Here is a 6,966-nt window from a genome sequence, read left to right as displayed (position 1 = left end):
CCAACCCCAACGGCTGGCAACCAACTCAATCACAACTTCCGGAGAGTGGATCCGAAGATGGCTCTGCCTTTCCAAGACTCCATTTTTTTATTTTTTTATTTTAAAGGTTTTATATAGCGCTGGCTAGACCCGGAGGTATCAGAGCGCTTTACATGAGTATCAGGTCAAAGTTACAAGTTGCATCGAAATACAAAGGTTACAAAGTTATAAGAGCATGGCAACATAGTTACTTGTAAGGTCGAGATAAACAACAAGCACAAATACATAAGGGGAAAAGCAGGCAAGGGGAGAGATTCAGGGGAGGGGGGTAGGAGCAAGGGAAGTAGACTGATAATGAAGGTGGGAAAGAGGAGGGGAGGTTGAGAGACACTGCATGGAAAGAGGAGGGGAAGGGCGACGAGGACACAAACCGGTAGATGAGTCAAAGCAACGTCCAAAGTCCAGTAAGCTGAGATCCCAGGGAAAGTGGTAGAAAGTAGCTCTATATATACTGGACCAAAGTAAGGTACAGTGTGTGTAGAGTCCCCAGTCTTCAGAGGTATGACAGAGGTTAAAGTCAAATATGACCTCCAAAGTGGTAGCTTAGTCGAGCAGTAAGGCAGTATCAGAGGACAGTGTAAAGCATTTGTTGTACACAGTCAGCAAAAAGGTTTCACACACTCAAGAGCTGAACTCTAGGCCAATTGTTTCTATATCAAAAGATATAATTGTTTTATTTTAGAACCAACAGGTATCAAAATATACTTGTCTCAATATGAATGACTTTACGTAATTATTTTGCAGAAAGGTAATAGACTTTAAGGATTACTTTTCTAACCACAGGACTGGATCCTGGATTCAGTCCCAGGACCTAGGCTGTAAACAGTTAAGTAAAAGCGTTTTGGTTACAGTTGTAATTTTTAAAGAATATAAATGTATTTTCAAAGTTGACACTTCGAAACTTTTCAGTGAAAAACTAGCAATGTTATCCTATGGAAGGAAATGCAAGTCACAGGTAAAGTAGGTACTCATTACTTTTGTAATCCGGTACTGGACTCCTAGGTTCAGCCCCGGAACCTCTACCTAAGACAGGTAAGTAATTATGTTTTAGTATTTGGTACGATTTTTAAAGAATATTTGTAGTTTGCAAAAATCGATGGTGTTTGAAAGAAGTGGCCCCATGCCTGGAAAGGATGAAAAAAGTCAAAGTTGCAATCCTATCATTGTGTCAAAAGCAGACACAGGGTATTACAGGAGGATGGCCAGGATTCTGTTGAAATAATCAAGTTTGCTCATGACCAGGATGTTGACAAGGGGTTTGGCAGTAGTGATGAGAAGGTGTCACTGTCAGAGTGTTGACAGTGGGGTGATAAATGAAACCAGCTTCACAGTGGGGTCAAACTTTTCAAAGAAATGAGGGGGTGAGGAAGAGTGTGCAAGTGTGTTGTGAGAAGGTGACTGAGTCCATTATAGAAGAAGACAGGACAGCAGATTATTACAGGATTGGAGTTAAATGTGAAGAAGAGGAGGCCCATCCAGGTTTTTAGGTCGAGGACCGGAAATGCTGGCTTGCCAGCTTCCGGTAGGTGATCTTATGTCTCTTAGTAGTGTGGTTAACCCTCCTCTCTCCTCCATTGGCTGGCTTCCTAAACAGAGGCCAGCCATTGGAGGAGAGGGACCTCACTCCAATTTAGCCCCGTCTCTTTCGGATTCGGGGGCGTGTTTTTGGCGTTCTTTTGCCCTGTGACGTCACCCGTCACCCGTCACTCAGAACACCTAAACACGCCCCCAAATCCGAAAATGTTCGGAACTTTGTGGCCGCTATTTTGCTCGTCGTTAAGATGAGGTCGGGCGTCTCTCTGTCCTCTCGTGGCCTGTCCCTCCTCAGATCTAATGTGTCAGGATACAGTAGTCCAATTCGCTGAGTTTTTAAAAATGCTAAGCAAATTTGCAGAAAGTCGAAGGCAAAAAAAAAAAGGAGAATTGTATTAAGTCCTTATTATTTCCACTTCATTATCACGTCAGTGGGTGGACTCGCAGAAAGCATTGTGTTAATGGAGGTCAGCGCCAATGAGCATGAGCCCCGCGTTCTGCACGCGCCGCTCCGGCTCATCGTGTTCCAATGCTCTGTCACCTCTCTTTGTATTTCAGGAATATAATTCCGGGGGCACACAGAGAAAGAGAAAAAGCATTGACTGGAAAATGTCAACGGTGAGCATGCGCTTATTACTTTTTACAGCTACCAATTCCTCTAGCTGCAGGGGTGATGCTGGTAATGTAAAGTAATTTAACTTTCTGCCAGCATTGTCGGGGCGAACGGATTCTCGTACTTTCTAACTTCCTTCCTCTCCCAGCTCGAGGAAAAAGGAAGCCACAATTTCACCGGGGGTGCAGGCGCACACTTCTCGGCTCGAGCTGCTCCAACATTGAGCTCATAATGTGTATTTGTTGAATCTGCGAATCTGTGAAGCCCTCGATCCCCTAATCTCCAAGTTAAAAAGGGAATGGACCGAAAATGGGTTTCATCGATTGCAATCCCCAAGCTCACTTCACCTTGATGTAAAAATCTTTAAAGCTCATTAGAAAAATGGTGCTCTGAATAGAGGTGTTTGTTCATGGCTTGATTCGCTCCAAAGCCACCCTCCCGCAATAGTCTCGGCTTATTTACTTCTTGCCAATGAACCTCTGTTCTTACAGCCCGAAAGGGAAACCTCACTAAAACTAACGCCTACCTCTGATAAATGAGTTCAAGTGATGTACCAATTGTGTGGTTACATGTACAACGCAGTGGCAGTTTAGCGCTTAAAAAAAACATGCAAGCAGCCCACTATACCATGCATAACAAGCATTTGCAATGCAACAGGTCTCGCATTTTAAAACCTTTGACCTACTGGTATTGTAACTGACAATGCCTTCTATTATTTCACGTTTTTCAAACAGATAATAAATAAAAAGAATTGTCAGTTACAATGCCAATGGCTCAAAGTCTCACAATTGCGAAGCCAATTGCATTGCAAACCGTTGTGCTTGCTTGCACCGTGGCCAATGGCATCCATGTGACACTACTGGTGCCAACTGTTTATTATATATGGCCAGGAAGGATCACCTACAGTGCACTAGCATGCACCACGCTTTGTACCAGGAGGGACAAACCACAGACCACATTTGGTAAACATCACCAGTATGACAGCGGAGCACACGCTCAACATCTGTGAAACGCCCTCAGTAGGTCAGGCTGGTAGTGGTAACACGATTCTGTAATGTAACTATTACCGGAAGCTTATTTATATGAGAACGAACTTGCATGTTTTTAGCATTTAAAGGTGTAGAGTTAGCACTGGTTTTTGGTGTGTGCCGAAAGCCACGCAAGACTTGTGCAGACAGTGATATTACCACAGTCCTTGATGAGGTAATACCAGTTTCCCGGCATTTAAACTGCAAAGTGTTTTTTAAACGCATCCATTATATTCTGGATGTGAGCCCAAGAGAACTATGTGCACCTGCTAAGCAATTCTCTTCTACTCCAAGAAGCACTTGAATTGTGCAAACTTTACCTATCAAACTTCAGTGCACACCCAGAACAGAGATATCTATCGTACAGTTCATCTCCAATGGAGCCTCTAGGCGCGTTTGAAAGTGAATGAATGTCACCACAACTTGTTTTATCGACCTCGAGTGAATGAAGACTGAGTGGAACCTCAAGGCCTCCAACCAGTGATCTTAGGGTAGTCTAATAGGCCGCCAGATCTGTCCATGCTCCCCAAAATTATGCACACAAGCATAGGACAGATGTCTCCGTAAAGCATGTCTTACCACAACTTGCCTTCACCGATCACCTTTCACTTCTCAGGGCCGATGGACTTTCAAGGCTACAGATAGCATCTGCCATGTGCCTTAGAGGAACATTTATGTTTTAAAAATGTATATGAAAAATAAGTATCTGTCCATAGTTCAGAGCCACAAGAACATACATTTTTGATATTTTTTGTTGCTGCACAGGCATACACGAGCACCATCTTTACCAGACTAAACTATAGGTGGGCCGATAGTTGGCAAGCAAAGGGGGCCCCTTGCTTGCCAACTGATGGAGAATTGTTGGGTGGTCTCATTACTACTCGCTGGTCTTATAATTCATGCTCTAATACAAATGAACACTAAATAGCTTTTTATTCACCGTCTCAGCAAGAGGCCAATAATTGAATGAGCAGAGTGTGAACCCTGCAGTGAACAGCACCAGTGTAAGTTCTGGATGGCTTGAGGATTGTCGCTCATATTTGCACAGATTCGTAACTATTTCACATACATTTTTTTTAGTAGGAAAGATTCGCTGCTTTTATTTTCTCATCTCTGATGCATTTTACTTCTTTCTTTTAATTCCTGCATAAACCATAGAGCCAACTCGGCACAAACGTGTTATAGTGTGGCCAGGGAGGGGCACAAGTTGACAAATTGTGGACTACCGCCACATTACACAAGCTTGCCTGAGCCTCTGTGCCTTGTGGTAAACTACAGCTGTTCTTGAAGTGCTCAGAGCTGCTTCTTCGTTCAATGTAAGCCACTGCTTCACTCCAATGAGCGCATCTGAGCATCCTGAAATTGATGGCCTTTGCACAATTAAAGTGTTTACATACCTCAAGGTTCTTTTTCTCCTCCTTGCCTTCTGTAGGATTTCCTTCTGTTTCCTGTTTAATGGTTTTTTCAATGAAATGTTCTTAATTGCTTGTTTCTTTGCTAATTTTTTTGAGAGCAGAACTAGAGCACAGCTTGTGCCTACTCCTTTCAGTCTTTCATCATATTTCAGTTACTGGCGCGGGTCCTGCATCACTGAGGCACACGGCCCTGATGCTGGGTGTGCAGCGGCGATTTTTACATTGACACAATCATTGGAAATAACTGATGTAAATTGAAATTATACTGCTTTTGTGCATGCTATTTAGAAAACAAAAATATGCTATTCCCTCAAAGTTATTACTAGCAAAATACTGGTAGTACGTGTGAGTGAAAACCGCAAGTGTAGTTTGCACAAAGCTCTAAAATAGCACTGGAAACAAAGAAAACAAGTGAAAGCAAGTTGCGGTACCATAAAGCGGGTTTGAACTTTCATTTAATGTTCTTCCCGAAATGTGCTCCAGGCAACACGTTAATCTCTTTGTACGCCGTGTTTGTGCTGCACATTTGGAGGCTTAACAAAAACATCCTAGTTGGGGCAAAGCGACTCCATCGCTGCCGTACCAAAATGGTTAAAGGGACTGTAAGAAGGGGCGGTACAAGGAAAACAAACTGCGATGGGCTGAAGGAAGGAGACACTGTAAATAAAAAAAAACTAATGAAAAGAAGCGGGACAGGTAAATTACAACAAACTGTTGTCCAGCACCACAGCATTTATATTGGAAATACTGTGCTTCTGTCAGACGGTGGTCAGAGCCGGAAATAGCAAGCGTCCCGGACAAAAAAACAAGCGTTAAGAGCGGCCGGGAAACTGAAAGTACGGCCGGCCAGCCATGATTAATTAGGGGAGGAGAAGCCGCAGAGCGCACGCTGGGCGAAGCCCTTTGATGTGCTGGCGGCCGTTAAAAAATGCAATTAGGAGGGATGGAGGGAGGCTGATGTGCGTGCTTGTTTGGTCATGTGATTCACGTGAACTCAAAGAAAACCGCAGCAAAAAGCCCTTGGTTTGACGAGGATTTTGAGCACTTGAATTCTCGCTCCGCTCAATGCGCTTGCGCGCATTGATAGGTCGCGAAACCTAAAAAGACTGAGCACAGGCTACATCTTGCAAATTAGGTCCCTTACCGTGCTCATCTTATACACTATCCTCTTTGCTTCCGGTACAAAATCTACATCCTTCTCCTGATCTACACATAGCCTTCAAACTATGATCCAGAAATCTCCTCTTTGGGCCTACCTTTTTTTGATCATAGCAACCTGTACAGGCTAATACAGCCAGACTCGATTTTTTTTACCAACAACTTCCTCCAATGGTGATTACACCTGGTATAAAGAATAAACTTCCCCAGAGCTGTATTTGTAAGTTGCACATTGTCTACTTGCAATTTTTAATAATTCTTTGTTTCAGTTAATTAAAACCATACAATTTTTATTGAAACATAAAACAGTTACAGGTGTAATATTTCATAATTAAGAAGATAAAATGGTGAGAAAATACACATTGATCTTAGAACAATCTCATCTTCAATAAAAATGGCCCTTAAAACTGGTCGGAACTTTGAGCAAATATACAAGACACACAAGGCTCCAGTTACAGAAAAGTGCAATTGTGCCTTCCAAGCATAGGTCAATACATTCTTCAGTACCATAGCCTATAAGAACAAGGTTAATAATAACATAACAGTGCAGATCTGTGCTTGTGCAAGTGTAAAATTCAGATTACGCATCAGTAAGCCTGTACAATTCAACTTCGATAAGTCTGTGCAGGCATGCAAGTCATATAAGGCACCAGTCATGGAAGTGCAATTGTGCCTTCAAGTATGGGGCAATAACCCCTTCAATACCATAGCCTCTAAGACGTAGCATAATAATTACTTAACAGTGTAGAGCTGTGCTTGTGCAAATATTCAATTTAGATTAAGCATCGGTCACTCTGTGCAAATTCAGGGTATTGTAGCCAGCCCTCCATCCAGTGGCTCCAATGACATTGGTGAGAACTTTGACTGGGGCAGCTCAGTTGGAGCCCTAATCAAAAATCTCAGACATTTACAGATTAACTGAGACTCCACTGGGCTAATACTTGCAATTATAGCTTCTTTGCTCCTGTGAATGCCTCTTTCGTTGAAGCATCTCTTTAATATTAATGAACAAGACTTGAACGAGACATTGGTCTCTGCATTATTAAAGGTAGAGCTATTGCCATTGCTCATGACAATTTTTTTCATTTTTTTTAAACATAAATAAATGGTATTGTCATTTACAATGGCAATAGGTGAGCATTAGAGAATAGTCAAGCGTATTTGCGGACACAGAGCCACA

This window comes from Lissotriton vulgaris, chromosome 8 (genome assembly GCF_964263255.1).
Source record: "Lissotriton vulgaris chromosome 8, aLisVul1.2, whole genome shotgun sequence".
Classification (NCBI taxonomy): Eukaryota; Metazoa; Chordata; class Amphibia; order Caudata; family Salamandridae; genus Lissotriton; species Lissotriton vulgaris.
Note: the sequence above shows the minus strand (reverse complement) of the source record.